At 45.6% G+C, this 19,436-nt stretch overlaps 1 pseudogene across 1 annotated transcript in view; it reads left to right on the forward strand.

Annotated features, from left to right (window-relative positions):
• LOC310782195 (dystrobrevin beta-like) overlaps positions 1 to 19,436 on the forward strand; it is a 40,839-nt pseudogene that overhangs the window by 7,878 nt on the left and 13,525 nt on the right. Inside the window, exons 6-14 of the transcript in view lie at positions 1,391 to 1,468; positions 4,985 to 5,075; positions 6,552 to 6,637; positions 8,870 to 8,983; positions 11,235 to 11,331; positions 11,682 to 11,702; positions 12,969 to 13,122; positions 17,965 to 18,054; positions 19,303 to 19,350. The product of the transcript in view is annotated as a dystrobrevin beta-like (transcript). The remainder of the gene's footprint in view (positions 1 to 1,390; positions 1,469 to 4,984; positions 5,076 to 6,551; positions 6,638 to 8,869; positions 8,984 to 11,234; positions 11,332 to 11,681; positions 11,703 to 12,968; positions 13,123 to 17,964; positions 18,055 to 19,302; positions 19,351 to 19,436) is intronic.

Here is a 19,436-nt window from a genome sequence, read left to right on the forward strand (position 1 = left end):
GTTAGCATTGTGCCGTGAGGCACATACGATGTTTATCAATTTAAAAGAGAACTCTGCAGGTCAAGAAAGTCTCAGTTTGTCATAAAACTGTTGCACTATTAAGTTATAAATCAGAAAGACTACGCACAACCAGTCACATAGCTATGGTCCCTGTTCCCTCGTCCCGCCAGCCTCCCTTGACCCAAATCGTCCCAGAATGTCCTGGCTTCTTCCCTGGTCCATGCTGCACCCTCCCACTAAGGTCCATGCTGCACCCTCCCACTAAGGTCCATGCTGCACCCTCCCACTAAGGTCCATGCTGCACCCTCCCACTAAGGTCCATGCTGCACCCTCCCACTAAGGTCCATGCTGCACCCTCCCACTAAGGTCCATGCTGCACCCTCCCACTAAGGTCCATGCTGCACCCTCCCACTAAGGTCCATGCTGCACCCTCCCACTAAGGTCCATGCTGCACCCTCCCACTAAGGTCCATGCTGCACCCTCCCACTAAGGTCCATGAACATCTGCCCTGTAGTTTTGACATAATCCTGCTAACAGACAAACAAACAGACGGACAAACAACACTGAAAACATACAGTAACCTCCTTGACGGAGGTAAATACAGTATATCAGAAATGACAATGCAGTGTGTTAAAATAAACTAAAGGTATGCAGATACAGGCAGTTTATTATATAAGAGAAATAGGGATTCTATTCACATTACAGGCAAACAAGCGACTTTGAGTACCTAGAAAAGCGCTATATAAGTTGAATGTATTATTATTATTAAAAAAAGTACGGTAATATACTGTATACCGATATCAAGTTTTAATGTCATGACTGTCTTTCTGTCTGTCTGTCTGTCTGTCTGTCTGTCTGTCTGTCTGTCTGTCTGTCTGTCTGTCTGTCTGTCTGTCTGTCTGTGTGTCTGTCTGTCTGTGTGTCTGTCTGTCTGTCTGTCTGTCTGTCTGTCTGTCTGTCTGTGTGTCTGTCTGTCTGTCTGTCTGTCTGTCTGTCTGTGTGTCTCTCTGTCTGTCTGTCTGTCTGTCTGTCTGTCTGTCTGTCTGTGTGTCTGTCTGTCTGTGTGTCTGTCTGTCTGTGTGTCTGTCTGTCTGTCTGTCTGTCTGTCTGTCTGTGTGTGTGTGTGTGTGTGTGTGTGTGTGTGTGTGTGTGTGTGTGTGTGTCTGTCTGTCTGTCTGTCTGTCTGTGTGTCTCTGTCTCTTTCTGTCTGTATGTTTGTCTGTCTCTTTCTGTCTGTCTGTCTGTCTGTCTGTCTGTCTGTCTGTCTGTCTGTCTGTCTGTCTGTCTGTCTCTTTCTGTCTGTCTGTCTCTTTCTGTCTGTTTGTCTGTCTGTGTGTCTGTCTCTGTGTCTCTGTCTGTCTAACCATCTCTTCTGTGTGTTTGTGTTCAGCTTGGCAGCCGCTCAGCGTATAAATGAGGAACACGCTCTGATCGCCGCCTATGTCAACCGCCTGCAGACCAGCCCACGGTGAGGGAGGACAGTGTGTGTGTGTGTGTGTGTGTGTGTGTGTGTGTGTGTGTGTGTGTGTGTGTGTGTGTGTGTGTGTGTGTGTGTGTGTGTGTGTGTGTGATGGTGTAGTCCGTCTATTTGACACCGTGGTTCGTGTGGCGTCGCTGTTGAGTTCTAGCTGCTATGGCGTGCAGACGCGTTCTCCTGCTTCAGGCACTGCTCAGCTGTTTTCTGATGGAAAATATCACCTCGTGTGGAGACAGACAGTCATCACATTCACAACTCAATGAAAATCATTTCAACCGGACAAAATCATAAAAAATACTGGGAAATGTTTTGACCCCTACTTTTTCTATTTGACAGGTATTTTATAAACTACAACTTTAAAAAAATACCGTAACTGCACTTTTTAACTGCTTTGATGCCATTTCTTTAAATGCTAATATTTTAACCAGGTGTTCCATATGTTTATCGCTCACATCATTTGTCCTTCGCACACAATAGAAAACTTTGAAAAGTCTCAGAAAAGACTTTCCATAGACTAAAGTCTGACACGATGAGAAGGACAGAATGATGTAGGGAAACAGTGGAGTCCTGTGTGGGAGGGAGGTCGAGTTCTTCAACGTAGAGCAGAGATGTAGGGAAACAGTAGATGGATAAATCCAGAAGGAGGCGGTAATGCAACATAAAGGATGCCAACTGCCATAAAACACCACAGAAGAAGAAGAAGAAGTCTGAAATCCTCTCCCATCTAAAGACAAGACTCATAAGTCACAGAGTTTTTAGTCACAAACTAAGATGTTGACTTTGAAAAGACTAAGGTCCTTCTCATAGTCACAGTCAGTACGTTTACATGCACAGTTAAAGGAACACTCCGCCCATTTTCAACCAGCTTTGTATCATTAGAACATCAGTAGTATATCAGAAAACTGTAAACGGTTTTGAAGTCTGTCATTTAATTTGACAGTTATTGAGTGTTAAAGTGTGGACCAGTGACATCACTGGTCCACACTAACTTAAATTAATAACTCATTAACTCAAATCAACTCTCAATAACTGTCAAACTATTCATCATTCATCTAGTTTGACAGTTATTGAGAGTTGATTTGAGTTAATGAGTTATTAATTTGAGTTAGTGTGGACCAGTGATGTCACTGGTCCACACTTTAACTCATTCACCGCCAAAGACGTCTTTGACGTGTTATCAGGAATAGCCCTCCCCGCCAATGACGTGTTTGACGTGTTTTTGTTTTTATTAGTGCAGCGCGTAGTTCAAAGACTTCCCCAGCCTGTGACATGGTATCAGGTCCCTGACATCTAAGACAAGCCGACAACACGTGAACAAACACATACCGCAGCTGTTGTTTTGAAATGAGCAGGAGGAAAAAGAGAAAACAGAGAAACGCGCTTCCTTGTGCAGAGAGGAGAAACGCCATTGAAACGCCCCTCGGCGCGCTGCGCTGGTCGCCTTGCTGCAGGGCGAACCTGGATTGAGTTGTTCGCGGTAGTCAAACCCGTGACGAACATGATCGATCCGGTTCCAGCGCCTGGTCCCAAAGCCAAGCCGGACCCGTTCCTGTGTCGCAGCATTCGTCCCAGCCCGAACGAGAGGAGGAAAACGATGCAGAGGCAGAGGAGGCTAGACGCTGATCTCAGACCAGTTTGGTGTTCCCCTCCTATGCTAATTTGCGGGCCGATCAATAGTGTTCCCTGGGAAGGAGGTGCGATCCAGCAGCAGCTGTGGACAGAACTCTCTCTCTGTGTGTGTGTGTGTGTGTGTGTGTGTGTGTGTGTGTGTGTGTGTGTCTGTGTGTGTGTCTGTCTGTCTGTCTGTCTGTCTGTCTGTCTGTCTGTCTGTCTGTCTGTCTGTCTGTGTGTCTGTCTGCACACTCACTCACACTGAGTAAACTGTATTGTTGAATGTAAAAAAAGCACTTCATGTATATATATATATATATATATATTTTTTTTTTGTCATTTGTGTCATAACGAATAATATTTACATGTCTGATGTCAATACAGTTCAAAATAAAAGAATTGAGAGCGAGTTCTGCCTGAGATTGTGTCTTTTACAAAAATTGCCTTTTCTGCTGTTTCTCTTCTCAGAGAGACCTTTTTGGTGAAAACAGGGTGTATATAAATGGCTATAAGTAGAGTACAGAACATGCTAAAAGCTCACTTTTTTTTCCTAGTGAACCCAGAGACGTACATCTTCATTTTGAGGTATTGCAAATCACTTTGGTGCTAATAGATAATTTACTGTGGGTCTTGAAAGATGACCAACAATTATGAAAATCTTTGGCCTGTGCTAAATATTGGCAGTCCTAAACTGGCCATGGTTATAGCTTGATTAGGCTATTTACTCGGACTAGTCCCAGTATACATGCACGGGTGGGAAATCAATTTTTTTGATGGAATCACGTTGCCTCCTCTACGATAGGTGGTGATATGCACTCTTTCCCCACAGGCTCGGCCAATTCTACTCTTACAACTGGTAGCAGCAAGTCTCTTAATAATGCAGCTATTTCATTAAAAAAGATGATGTAATTATACAAACGTTTCCCCTCAAAACGATCACTTCTGGCCCATATAATAGTGTAGCAGTGTGTTTATGTTGAGAGACGCTGCACCCTGTGTGTATTTTAGTGATGGGACTTTGTTTTGCTGTGTTCTGTGTTTATGTGGTCGAGCGAGGTTGTGTTTATGTGGAGAGAGAGAGAGCGCTGATAAACCATTCAAACACAGGGATGGTCACATAACACAAAGTATATAACATACACATAACACATAACACATAACACATAACAGTTGAAACTAATTCCATTAAAAAATTATTTTATTATTTTTTCTAGACAGATTTAGCTCTACGTCAACGAGCTTCACATTTAGCTTTAGCTAATAGCTCCCTGGCCGCTAACATAACAGTTTTACACGCTGTTCGACTTCCCGGTCAAAGAACGTCAGCGCATGTGCTGATCGCCTCGTCCAGTTCCAGTCCGACTATCAATCGCATTATCTGGGTTTACATGCATTTCAAAAGTCCGGTTTTAGGCGGAGTAACACAATAATTCGATTTTTTAAAGTGCATGCAAACGTACTGAGTGTGTAAATGAGGCAGAGGCACAGTGCAGTTCACATGTGTAGGCTAGTTTGTAAAGTGAACGTCAGCACAGAGAACAAGGAGAAGAGCACCACTGGGTAGAGAGAGAGAGAGACTGGGAGAGCTCAACATGGTATAACTGCATTTATTTGTGTCCTGTTTAGGAGCTGGAGAAAGCGCAACTATTGCATGAGCCGAGGCTAAAGACTCCCGATCATATTAAACACGTTTGATTTGTGTTGGAACGTTACATCGAGAAAAAGACTGAGTTTGATCTCCACCTCACACCAAACGACAACTCCAGCAAAACTCCCCTGATTTCATCCTGACGTTGGCAGTTTGTCTGCAACAGAGAGAAATGACTTGAAAAGTCGTTTGGTGTGAAGAGAGGTGAAAGGTCAGAGGTCATCAGTCTCTGCCCTGCTGTCTTTCAGAGGTGTGCTGGACACTCCCAGCAGGCAAGACGAGGAGCACAAACTGATCGCCCGCTACGCCTCCAGACTAGCAGACACCGACAACACAGGGGTGAGTCCTCACACACACACACACACACACACACACACACACACACACACACACACACACACACACACACACACACACACACACACACACACACACACACACACACACACACACACACACACACTATATACATGCCCACCTACTGTACATTCCATTGACCTTTCACACCAGCAGCCATTTTTTGTCTATAAGGCAGGAAGTAACACAGGTGCAAGCAAAACATTGACGAGGGTTTCCAACTTCCAGTTCATTTAGGTGTCCCAGTGCCGGGGCCCTCGTTAATGTGTTGGTTGCACCTGTGGTACTTCCTGCCTTTTAGATGCAAAATGGCTGAGGTGAAAAAGGCGAATGCCCGATCTCCCTCTGATCTTGAAGGCCCCTAACTATTCACAAACTACCGGTAATTTCAAGTGTAAAACATTTGCTTAATATAAATACTAAAGTCCCAAATATGCCAAAGACTAACCGTGTATTTCCAGCTTGTTTCAAATGCAGATAAATAAATAAAAAATCAACATGTTTATTGTTTATTCACATGGCCAGAAGTCACATTTGAACAACAACAGAATTGGAGGTTGGATTTTCCTGTAGATGTGATGATTGGGTGGAAGGTTTTCCACTGATGAACTGTGCTTGAAGCCATGTCTGGACAGAATCCTGATGCCTTGTGATCTATGGACTCCTTTAGTCTTCTCCTTATTCAGCACATAATCTGCTCCCCTCAGTCTATTATTGTCCATATAGAATGTTGTCTATGGGCGTCTGGGTAGATTCCCTGCCTACCAACACGAGGGTTGCAGGTTCGAGCCCCCATGTTGCCCCCGGCTTGGTCAGACGTTCCTACAGACACATTTGGCCATGTCTGCGGGTGGGAAGCCGGATTACGGCTATGTGTCCTGGTCGCTGCACTAGCGCCTCCTCTGGTCGGTCGGGGTGCCTGTTCGGGGGGGGGGGGGAACTGGGGATAGTGTGATCCTCCCACGTGCCGGTGAAACCCCCTCGTTGTCAGGTGAAAAGAAGTGGCTAACGACTGCACATGTATCAGAGGAAGCATGTGCTAGTCTATAACTCTCCCCAGATATGGGGTGGAGCAACGAACGGGACAGCAGGGGGAAATGGCCAGGTACAATTGGGCAGAAAATAGGAAGTCTATCCACCTTATCCCATGATGCCTTATATGGGCGCTTCTTCCGGTGTCATCCTCCCAGGCCCGTCAGAATCACAAGAACTTTATCACTTGAGCAAGTTCAAAGCGAGGGATTTAACCAAGTTCTGACGTGTGTGTGTGTGTGTGTGTGTGTGTGTGTGTGTGTGTGTCTGTTTGTGTGTGTGTGTGTGTGTGTGTGTGTGTGTGTGTGTGTCTGTTTGTGTGCGTGCGTGCGCGCGTGTCTGTGTGTGCGTGTGTGTGTGTGTGTGTGTGTGTGTGTGTGTGTGTGTGTGTGTGTGTGTGTGTGCGTGTGTGCGTGTGTTTTACAGGAGAGGGCGATACCTACCCGGAGTATCAACTTTGATGTGAATAGACAGCAGAGGGAGCTCATCGCCCAGCTGGAGTGCAAAAACAGGTAGAGATGGGTCCAATATAAGAATTTGAATTGGTCCCCACGACCTCCACATATTGTTGCTTGTCCTTATCTACTGCAAGTCTTTGTGTGTGTAGGTGTATCTGTCTGTGTAGGTGTACAGTATGTATGAAAGTATTTGTGTGTGTAGGTGTATGTGTGGCTGTACAGGTGTAGTCTTTGTGTGTGTAGGTGTATGATCTGTGTCTGTATAGGTGCATGTATAGAGAGGCAAAGTGGAACGTCACTTCCTGCTTCAGCACTGTACCAGAGATTTTCATCCGCCATTTATTTTCCCATAGACATTTCGTAAAATGCCCATAAAAATAGTTTTACTTCGTCCGGACTAAACGGTTCAGATATATTTATAATCGGGAGAGACCATAGAACATTTCACTCGGACCAAAACTTAAAAGTGAAATGTTATGCGATCTCTCCTGTTTCTAAATATATCTGAACCGTTTGGTTTGAACCAGTAAAACTATTTTTATGTGTATGGGGAAAATAAATGGCGGATGAAAATCTGTGGTACAGTGCTGAAGCAGGAAGTACAGCAGGCGGTCACTTTGCCTCTCCATAAGGTGAACACACCATTCCTCCATTTGAACCTAACTTGGACAATGGATCAATGTTCTGTGCAGGGACTTTAAAAAGATACACAAATTGTCCTCATGGGGGCGCTACAATTAAAGGTCAAAATGTAGAACTCTGAAAGGCCCCAACTCCTACACCAGGGATACTCAACTAGCTTTGCCCAGGGGCCACTTTTGTAAAATGATAGGAGGCAAGGAGCCAGTTAATAAACAAACATTAATATAAATCTTTCTGTAGCGGATTGTAGGTTTTTGGGGTGTCAGTTTAGTCTGACAATTTCATGCACACAGGATAGTTAGTTAGGTTACGTTAAGTTAGTTAATTACATACAGTATGTGCCTGGGTGGTGAGCAGATGGCGCTATTTGACAACAAGCTCAGTCAAACTTTATTTTTATGTTAGTTTTCATTATGAATTAGAAAATGGTCGGGGGGCCACTCTGCACCCTATCGCGGGCCGCATCTGGCCCCCAGGCTGTAAGTTGAGTATCACTGTCCTAAAGCCTAAGTCTGATTGATCCAACATTTGCTACACACATCCAACTATCCTGTCTACAACTTTGCCTTTGACCTCCCATTGTAGAGGAGCAGATTAAAGAGCAAGTGATGTCAGTCAGAAACCACTTTCAGACATCAACTCTGGACTGTCTGTTGAATCAGGTCTGGAGTTACGCTTGGTTCACACCACAAGCATCTCAGAAGCAGCGCTTCCCGGAAGCTTCCAGCAGAAATGAAAGGAAACTGCCTCCGCGCTGCGTAGCTTCAGCGTGGCTTAAGCGTACAGTAGCTTCAGCGTGGCTTCAGCGTACAGTAGCTTCAGCGTACAGAAGCTTCAGCGTACAGAAGCTTCAGCGTACAGTAGGATTGGCATATGGTGTGTTCGGCCTCTTACCCTTTCATACAAGACGCAGTGTTGTTTCCACACATGAGGAAATCCTCCGGTGTAGAGTAGAGAGTGGGGCGGTGTAGAGTAGAGAGTAGAGAGTGGGGTGGTTGGGGGTGTTCAGGCATGACATACAGTAGTGTGCTGCGGGGTTTATGCAAGACAGACCTTTCACGTTAATGTTTTTCAATGTAGACTACATCAGACATATAGAAAGCAATTCTCCACTGCATGAAAAAAAAACGCTTCATTCTGGTAATAGGGTTAGTAACGGGGGGATGATGTAAATCAGGTGTATCAGCATCAGGCGTATGATGTAAATCAGGTGTATCAGCATCAGGCGTATGATGTAAATCAGGTGTATCAGCATCAGGCGTATGATGTAAATCAGGTGTATCAGCATCAGGCGTATGATGTAAATCAGGTGTATCAGCATCAGGTGTATGATGTAAATCAGGTGTACCAGCATCAGGCGTATGATGTAAATCAGGTGTATCAGCATCAGGCGTATGATGTAAATCAGGTGTATCAGCATCAGGCGTATGATGTAAATCAGGTGTATCAGCATCAGGCGTATGATGTACATCAGGTGTATCAGCATCAGGTGTATGATGTAAATCAGGTGTATCAGCATCAGGCGTATGATGTACATCAGGTGTATCAGCATCAGGCGTATGATGTAAATCAGGTGTATCAGCATCAGGTGTATACGATGTCTGGTCAGTGGTGTAGATGAGCCCTGTGCTTTTTATTTCTCAGAGAGATCTTGGCAGAGATCAGCCATCTGCGGACGGAGCACGAGGCGGCATGCCAGCCCAGCCCGGAGAGGGGCAGCACCAACCCCACGCTGCTGGCCGAGCTCCGCCTCCTCAGGTAAACACCGCCTGGGTCACGCCTCCTCCAGAGACCACACTGCCACTGGAACTACCTCTGCATACTACATACTAGCTACTGGAACTCCCTCTGCATACTACATACTAGCTACTGGAACTACCTCTGCATACTACATACTAGCTACTGGAACTCCCTCTGCATACTACATACTAGCTACTGGAACTACCTCTGCATACTACATACTAGCTACTGGAACTACCTCTGCATACTACATACTAGCTACTGGAACTCCCTCTGCATACTACATACTAGCTACTGGAGCTACCTCTGCATACTACATACTAGCTACTGGAACTACCTCTGCATACTACATACTAGCTACTGGAACTCCCTCTGCATACTACATACTAGCTACTGGAACTACCTCTGCATACTACATACTAGCTACTGGAACTCCCTCTGCATACTACATACTAGCTACTGGAACTACCTCTGCATACTACATACTAGCTACTGGAACTACCTCTGCATACTACATACTAGCTACTGGAACTACCTCTGCATACTACATACTAGCTACTGGAACTACCTCTGTATACTACATACTAGCTACTGGAACTACCTCTGCATACTACATACTAGCTACTGGAACTACCTCTGCATACTACATACTAGCTACTGGAACTACCTCTGCATACTACATACTAGCTACTGGAGCTACCTCTGCATACTACATACTAGCTACTGGAGCTACCTCTGCATACTACATACTAGCTACTGGAGCTACCTCTGCATACTACATACTAGCTACTGGAACTACCTCTGCATACTACATACTAGCTACTGGAACTACCTCTGCATACTACATACTAGCTACTGGAGCTACCTCTGCATATTACATACTAGCTACTGGAGCTACCTCTGCATACTACATACTAGCTACTGGAGCTACCTCTGCATACTACATACTAGCTACTGGAACTACCTCTGCATACTACATACTAGCTACTGGAGCTACCTCTGCATACTACATACTAGCTACTGGAGCTACCTCTGCATACTACATACTAGCTACTGGAGCTACCTCTGCATACTACATACTAGCTACTGGAGCTACCTCTGCATACTACATACTAGCTACTGGAGCTACCTCTGCATACTACATACTAGCTACTGGAACTACCTCATATACTCCCATACTGTCTCACTTCAGCTCATCTTTAAATGCATAATTAGCTCTGTGGTTAACAAACGTTTATGAAACAGTGAAGTTTGTGTTCAGCAAGATAATACTCAAAAACGAGGACCACTTTTATGACTTTTGAAGCGTAAATGCATTTTTTTTTTTTTTTTTTTTTTTTCAGAAAACGCTTCTAAAGTCTGTCGTCACTTTCATACCATCTTCAACCAAACAGACAGTGCTGCTGGATAAACACACTGGTGTTTACACAGTATAAGCACATTGCACAGCAGAACTTTTTTATGACTGTATTAATGAAATGTTTGTATTTTCAAATAAGGTATTACCTTATTACCGCCAAACCCTATTTGCAATATAATTTTGTAAAGTCAAGCTTGAGTTCAATACTCACTGTTGGCTGAACGATATTCACACCAAAACCATCTAGTTACAGAATATTGCAATTGCGATTTAAACTGTGTTTCATATCACCACCTTTTTCGTGTCTGTTCTTGTTTTCATTTTGCTTAAGAAAAATAATGATGTCAGTGTGCACGATTTACTGAGGCTGAGTATGATGATAGATTTTCACCAATATTGAACTTGATCCATGGACCAAAGATGACCTGTACGACTAAAATACCTCCTTTAGATCCTTTAGTTCCATTTTGGACTTAAGCAATTGCGAGTTTATAATTGAAGAAGTTCACATTGCGAAGTTGATTTTTTTCTTCTTCTTTCTCTCGAATGACTCCAAAATGGTTCTAACCTACGACTGCAGTGTGTTGTTTTGTGTGTATATCTTCAGTAATGTGACAGTAATATATGTGTGTGTGTGTGTGTGTGTGTGTGTGTGTGTGTGTGTGTGTGTGTGTGTGTGTGTGTGTGTGTGTGTGTGTGCGGGTGCGTGTGCGTGTGCGTGTGTGTGGGTGTGTGTGTGTGGGTGTGTGTGCGTGTGTGTGGGTGTGTGTGCGTGGGTGTGTGTGTGTGTGCGTGTGTGCGTGTGTGTGGGTGTGTGTGCGCGCGTGTGTGTGTGTGTGTGTGTGTGTGTGTGTGTGTGTGTGCGTGCGTGCGTGCGTGCGTGCGTGTGCGTGCGTGTGTGTGTTGCAGACAGAGGAAAGACGAGCTGGAGCAGAGGATGTCCTCACTGCAGGAGAGCAGGAGGGAGCTGATGGTACAGCTGGAGGGACTGATGAAGCTCCTCAAGGTGACACACACACACACACGCACACACACACACACACACACACACACACACACACACACACACACACACACACACACACACACACACACACACACTGACCTACCACAGGTGTCTGCATGCAGTGAGTGCTGTCACACACTAGAGGGCAATAGTTTCCCCTTTCCTCGACGCCTCTTGTCCTCTCCTCCTCTCTCAGTCCTACAGGGTTATCTTTGCCCTCCGCACGCTGTTCTGTTATTTCTTCCTTGTGATTTTTGCCACTTCAGTTTCTGACTCTACCTGACCTCTGACCTCTGACCTCTTCTTTCCATACCTTCCTCCCCTCTTTGTTTCTGTCTGTCCCCTGATAGGATGAGGAGCAGCGACAGGCAGTAAGTTTCCCCTCTGCTGGTTCCACCGTGCTGCTGTACATGTCTTACAGCTGTAGTGTGTAACTTTTACATCAACGTCTGTTACATTCAAGCCCTTGTTACATTCAAGCCCTTACCAAACCAGTTCACACGTCTGTTACATTCAAGCCCTTACCAAACCAGTTCACACGTCTGTTACATTCAAGCCCTTACCAAACCAGTTCACACAATGCTGATTAACCCTATGTGTGCCACATAACTCTCTCTGTATTCCACAAAGGAGTTTTCAATCTTCCACCGTGACATCGGCACTTTTCAATCTGGAGTTTTCAATATGGCCGCCCGGCGACATTCCCGCACTGGCCGTTTGAATGGACAGAGCGTGCACACCAGAGACTTCATGCTAACCACCCGTTAGCCGTCTGCTAACTCCAATGGGGATACATCTTTTAATTGTGTGGCTCTTCCAGACTCTCCATATGGTTTTGTAGCAGGGGCGTAGGCAGAAATTCAATTATGGGTGGGCCTGGATAAAATTGAGTGGGCCTGGATAAAATTGGTGGGGCAATTGCATGACGAAATTTTGCGCGCGAAGCATGCAATATTCCTAGATGTCATGAAGTCGTCATGCATTAGACTCTGGAGATGATGTGCCCTGCGTTTTTAAGCTACAAAACCATTAGCTAGCAAGGCAGCAGCAAGTTTGCCTCTAGAAAACAAACAATTAATTATTTTTTATTTTTATTTTTTTTGGGTGGGCCAGGGCAAGAAGTGGGTGGGCCTGGGTAGGCTAAACGCCCCTGTTTTGTAGTCATTTCATGGGGGTTGTGTGACACTATCCACTGTTTTACAGCCAAACCAGGAGCGACGCAGTAAGCTACGCTACGGTGTAGCCTAGGCATTCACGTGCTGCTCGGATGGCCCCGTCTCCCGAGCTGGGAAGCGGTTCTTCCTCAGTGTGTTCATGAGCTTTGAAGTGGTCATGTGGAAACAACATGGACGCTACAAAGAAGATGTGTTGTATGTTATTGCTCAGAGCGTTTAAACAACGCGTTTATACGCTCTTTCCAGTTTACAGTACGCCCCATGAAGGCAGCATTAAACACGTACTCTCACCGCCAGCAGGGGGAGACAAAAGTTACGCACTATAGCTTTAACGTGAGATGCACGCCTACTGGCACTCCTGTTGAATCTTTCTATGTCCCAAAAATAGTCCACTTTTCCGAGCAACAGGTCATGTTTTTCTGATTGGAAATGTAACAAATCCTCACCTGCTCCTCCTCCCAGGCGCAGGCAGCTGGCTCCGCCCAGGCCTCTCCTTCTCGGCCAATCCCGGCGAGCGCCCGCTCGGCAGGCCCCTCCCCTCCCCAGGCGCACGCCTACCCGCCCCAGGACTCCCTGGCCGGGGTGGGGGGCGACGTGCAGGAGGCTTTCGCCCAGGGTAAGGCTGGGTGGGATTTGGACTGATAAAGACCCGTAATTGTATGTACATAAGAGGCCTAATGGCTACACACAGTTTTGATCTTTGATTTGAGAAGATTCTGTCAATCACCCAAGTTCTCCTCATGCTCTGATGAACCCGTAGGGCGGAGATATACTTGCTTTTAACTACGCGTATGCGTGCGAACAATCTTGGAACCCAGAGTCTATCAGTCTGATGACTAATAAGAATCTGAGACAGGCGGCTGATATTTTGGGGGTTTCCGCCTAGAGTGGACGTCCGCGCCAAAAACCTCCGCTTCTATCGTTTTAGAGATTAGCCGAAATGCCGCCTGGTTCTGAAAAACGTACAATCTCTCAACTCCAACTCCATTCTCGCGTCAATCGGACTGTAAACAAAGACTGCGGCACACGGCGAAAGTCTGGCGAGGAGGTCTGCAAAAAGTCCACTTATCTTGTTGTTTTAGCTTGTAGCTTGATGTGTTAGCTTTTTATCATTAAACTTTCTGCAGAAGCCCTGTGTTGTTACCAGAATAAAAGTGACGCACAAACTGATTGCGACTAATATATTGTGCTGTTAGTTGGCTAATGTTAAATAACTTAGCGCGGACGAATTGGTATCTAGCTAACTATCTAGCTAGCCAGCGGGCGTCAGGGTAGTGTAGCGGTAGATTCCCTGCCTACCAACACAAGGGTCACAGGTCTGCGCCCCCGTGTTACCTCCGGCTTGGTTGGGTGTCCATACAGGCACGATTGGCTGTGTCTGCGGGTGGGAAGCTGGATTGAGGGTATGTGTCCTAGTCGCTGCACTAGCGCCTCCTCTGGTCGGTCGGGGCGCCTGGTCGGGGCGGAAGGGAACTGGTGGGAATAGCGTGATCCTCCCACGTGCTATGTCCTGCCGGTGTAGCTCCCCCTGTCAGGTGAAAATAAGCAGCTGACAACTGCGCATGTGTCGGAGGAAGCATGGTGCAAGTCTTGGCTCTCCCCAGATCGGCAGTGGGTGGAGCAGCGACCGGGGCAGCAGGGAGAAAATTGGCCAAGTACAATCAAGGACCCCTGAACTCACACAAAGTAGACCATTTGATAAGATTTTGTCCCAGGATCCCCCATCTGATAAGGTTTTTTGCTGGTAGAGGTTTTATTACAGAAGGTGTATGAAACCCATATCCAAAATTAGCAATACATTGTGTCATTGTGTTACTTATGGATGGAATTATAGTGAAAATGAATGATTCCCCTTTTTGCTGGGGACCCCCTGGAAACCCCTCAAGGCCCCCCGGGGGTCCCCGGACGCCACTTTGAGAACCACTGGTCTATGCAAACACGTGGTAAAAGAGCAAGTATATCTCCGCCCTTACTAGCGCTTTGTGATGGTTGTAGGCCCTGCAGTGGAAATAGCGCAATGTCGCAATCCACCACTTCAATTCTGATTTGCGGGATGCGAGTCATTTTACTACATCTTGTTTTTTTTCCTATGCAGTTCATGTTTTGTTTTTGTTGTTGTTCCTGCACTCTCCACGAAGACAACTATCCTTTGTGAACAATTTCTTTCTCTCGTAGTATCATTTTGGTTTAGTCGTGGGCTTTCAGACGATGTGCAGCAGAGAACTCTCACGAGGGACCGTCCCTTCACATCTCATCTCATCAACATAACGTTTTTTTTCTCCCCGGCCTTCGAGACACAGGAGAGATGCTCCAGTCCTCCAGCAGCATGTGGTTTCACTACGCCCACTCTCAAAACGCTCTCTGTTATGGATCCATGCCCTCACATCCAGTGTGTGTGTGTGTGTGTGTGTGTGTGTGTGTGTGTGTGTGTGCGTGTGTGTGTGTGTGTGTGTGCGCTGCAGCTGTTTCTCACAATAAATGACTTGTCTGCGACGGTTTTACGAGAAGCTCACTGTACAAGTCAGGTTCAAAGAAAAAGAAGCAGAGAATATAATAGGTGTTGTAAATCTCGGTGTCACAACGACGAGGACTGATTCATTTCAGATGAAGCATAAAACTTGGAACAAATCCATGACATGATTGTTGTATTTCCATTTTAACAGTTTGGCCGTGTGTGTTAAATAAATAATCGCACCCTTTGTTTTTCCAACCAATGTTTCTGATTAGTTTCACCGTATTAACAGTTCACGGTTCATTGTGAAATCCCCGACATGCCGAGAATACACAGCACTCAACAAGAAGCACAGTCCAGGAAGTAGTCCATCAGGCGAGGCCATGCAACATGCTAGGTTACCATGAAGCGTTTAAAGGGACAGCTCACCCTAAAATCCAAAAAACATATATTCCCTCTCACCTGTAGTGCTATTTATCCATCTATATCGTTTTGTGTTAGTTGCCTGAGTTTTGGAGATATCGGCCGCAGAGTTTCTGCCTTCTCTCCAATCCAATGGAACTGGATGGCACTCGGCTTGTGGTGCTCGAAGTGCCAAATAAATGCTTAGGTCCTTGAAAGGATGCGCCTTCCTCCTCCTGCCTTCGAGCTAAAGCTGAAGCCTTCCTGGTGGTTTTTAGTGATGCTAAACCAACAAGGTTTGAATCAAAAAGTACCAAAGGCACAAGGTAGCACTCACAGAACTTCAGGAGAAGGACATCTCTATTTCACCAATTTATTTGGCCGTGTCAAGCAAACACATGCCAACGTTTCGGCCTCTTGGCCTTCATCAGGGCATGGAGAGAAAATGGAGGTCATGCCATATAACACACAAGGTCACATGATTCACTTAAAGGGGTAAAGTCACATACAAATATTACATTTTCTTCACCATCTGACAATGACTAAATGTGGTGAAATGGCACATCTACATACAAATAAAATAAATAGTTCACATTTCAACTTTGGTGACAGGTGCACATTGTCTTTTCAGAGGTTTTTTCAGAGAAAACATTTGAAAGAGAAATCATCATTCAGTCCAGCAGGTGTCAGTGTATTGAGTGTGGAGATCCAGTACATCTCTCTCTGTTAGAGAAGTTTGGGCAGGTTGCCCCCCTAGTTGGAGGATGAACATGTTTCGAGTCCAACACATTTCAGAGTGGCTGGAGAACCATGGTTAGCTTCCTGATACTGCTTGGCTATGGCATCATCCATGTTCCCTGTGCGAACGGCTGTTTTATGTTCTGATATTCTTTGTTCTCTTAGTTTGCCCAACATAAGAGAGTCCACTGGGGCATGGGAGCATGTAGATCACAGATGTTGTGTTGCAATTTATGAAATGTTGGATTGGAAATGTCTTAGCAGTGTGTGGATGGTTGAAGGTCTTGACATCAGTGGTATTGTTGCACTGGCTACAGTTTCCACATTTGAAGTTTCCTTTTAGATGGAGCCAAGTAAGATTAGGTTTAGTGGGCTGGAAAGTGTACTGTACCAGGCTGTCTGTGATTGTTGGTGCCCGTCGGAATGACAGGAGGGGGGGACTCACCAAGTGATGGTTCTGCACTTAGGATGTGCCAGTGTTTGTTTACTACAGTATGTCCCTGAGACCCTGATGACAGTGTTTGTTTACTACAGTATGTCCCTGAGACCCTGATGACAGTGTTTGTTTACTACAGTATGTCCCTGAGACCCTGATGACAGTGATTGAATTCAGTTGTGAAGGCAATTATTTGTGTTTGTTCTTTCAGCTGTGACTTTGGGTTGAAGCAGCTCAGGCCTTGGAGATGTTGAAGCATGATCGTAGGCTGGATTTATTATAGTTGGATGGTCATTTCTTTGATAAAAATCTTGATTTCATCTCACCAGCCTTGTTTCTGAATTCATCCAGAGTCGAGCAGTTTCTCCTTAGTCGCAAGAATTGTCCCTTCGGTCTGTTTTCTTTCAGATGGTTTGGGTGGTTGCTGTTGTGGTGGAGGAGGGCATTTCTTTCCATAGGCTTCCTGTAGATTGAGGTGCGAATGCTTCCATCCTGTTGTTTAGAGATGGTGAGATCCAGAAAGTTAATGATAATGTATTCAGGCTATGTTCTATTGTGAATTTCAGAAAAGGGCTACTTGAGTTTGCATATGTTTCAAGCATTTTTAGTTCTTCCATAGTGCCATCCCAAAATATCAGAATATCATCCAAAAACCATTTCCACAGTTTTATCTTTGGTCTGAATGGATTCACATTTGAGTTGTATCTTACCTCTTCCTCCCAGTTTGCCACCACTAGGGATGTATATGATGGAGCTGCTGTCGTACCCATAGCAGTCCCTGTGGTTTGCCAAAGAAATCCATTTGAAAAACTCAACAGCAACGTCTCTTTCCAGAAATCGTGACCCCCGTTACTCAAGATAATCCACAGACCTTGTTCTGAGAAGTTTCATGGAGGAACTATTTTCTTTTGACCAAACTACACCCGCTAGCTGCAAGCTAGTTCCTACATGAGACTGCAAAAGAAAATAGTTCCTACATCCATACACGTCCATACAGGCAGGATTGGCTGTGTCTGCGGGTGGGAAGCCGGATTAGTGCCTCCTCTGGTCAGTCGGGGCGCCTGTTCGAGTGGGAGGGGAACTGGGGGGAATAGCGTGGCCCTCCCACACACTAGGTTCAGTGAAACTCCTCCTCACTGTCAGGTTAAAATAAGCAGCTGGCGACTGCACGTCTATCGGAGGAAGCATGTGCTAGTCTACAACTCTCCCCAGAGAGGGGGTGGAGCAACGACCGGGACAGCAGGGGAATTGGCCAACTCAAATGCGTGAGAAAATGGGGGGGGGAATCCTTCAAAATCCTGTTCACATTGGAAAGCGTTCTGTGCAGAGATCTGTGCAGAGAGGAGCCGTCTCTCTTGTCTCTTCTCCCCTCTTTTTGGTTTGCCCCTCTGATGTTTTCCCTCTTTCTCCTCCTCGTCCCTGTTCTCCAGGTCCCAGGAGGAACCTGAGGAACGACCTTCTGGTAGCAGCAGACTCCATCACCAACACCATGTCCTCACTGGTCAAAGAGCTCCACTCTGGTACAGACTCACTCACACTGACTCAATATCCTATAGGACAGACTCAGTATCCTATAGAACAGACTCAGTATCCTATAAGACAGGTTCTCAACCATTTTCATATCAAGGACCATTTGATGAGACCAAATCTGAGAATATTTTTATTATTATTTTTGGTAAATGGCATTTATATAGCGCTTTTATCCAAATCGCTTTACAATGAAGTCACCCATTCACACACCGATGGCAGCAAGCTGCCACGCAGGGTGCTGGCACACCATCAGGAGCAATTTGTGGTTCAGTGTCTTGCCCAAGGACAGTTCGACATGCAGACTGGAGGAGGCGGGAATCGAACCACCGACCTCTTTTATCCAAAGTGATCGGTGGACGACCCGCTCTACCTCCTGAGCTACAGCCACCCCATATTATTTAGATATGATTTTGTCCAGAATTGCTGTCTGCATTGTAGGTAAAGAGAAAACAGTGAAACTATTCATGGAACAATCAGTACGTTTACATGCTCAGTTAAGTCGAGCTATGGTTGATTAGGCTATTTACTCAGACTACTGTCCTTGTCCAAGTATACATGCGAGCGAGCGAGGTTGTGTTTATGTGGAGAGAGAGAGCGTTCAAACGCAGGTATGGTCACATAACAAGCTGTCCCTTGTGAGCTCAATACAGTTGAAACTAATTCCATTAAAAAAATATTTTTCTAGACACAGATTTAGCTCTACGTCAACGAACTTCACATTTAGCTTTAGCTAATCGGTCCCTGGCTGCTAACGGAACAGTTTTACACGCTGTTCGACTTCCGGGTCAAAGAGAGTTAGCACATCACCTCGTCCAGGTCCAGTCCGACTGGCCGCAGGAGTAAATCGACTTCCAATCACATTATCTGGGTGTGTTAGTCCGACTTTTATAACTTTGATTTCAGTCGAGCTAACATGTTTACATGCATTTCAAAAGTCCGGTTTTAGGCGGACTAACGCAATAATTCAAATTTTTTAAGTGCATGTAAACGTACTGAATGAAGCTTAACAATTGATCAATTTGCCGGGGACCCCCTGCAATGCACCCAAGGACCCCTGGTGGTCCGCCGGACCCCCACTGCTATAGAAGCCTTCCAGTGCATCCGTGTAGCTCCCAAAACTAGTATGAAAAAGACAGCGTTGGATAAGGTCTTTCTTCTGGATCCACACAATACAGATTCACTGAGACTCATCCTGGCACACGTTCACAAATAACTTCTCGCCCTCCTTTTGTGACTAGATGATGGCCGGGAGGAAGAGGAGAGACTGCTGAACGGGAAGGACAGAGGTAAACATCTGTGTCTGTATCTGTACCATCCACCCCGACACTGTTCTCCAAGCATAGTTTTTGAGCCGATCATACCTGTAGTCTTT

Source organism: Poromitra crassiceps (assembly GCF_964638095.1).
Source record: "Poromitra crassiceps genome assembly, chromosome: 9".
Taxonomy (NCBI): domain Eukaryota; kingdom Metazoa; phylum Chordata; class Actinopteri; order Beryciformes; family Melamphaidae; genus Poromitra; species Poromitra crassiceps.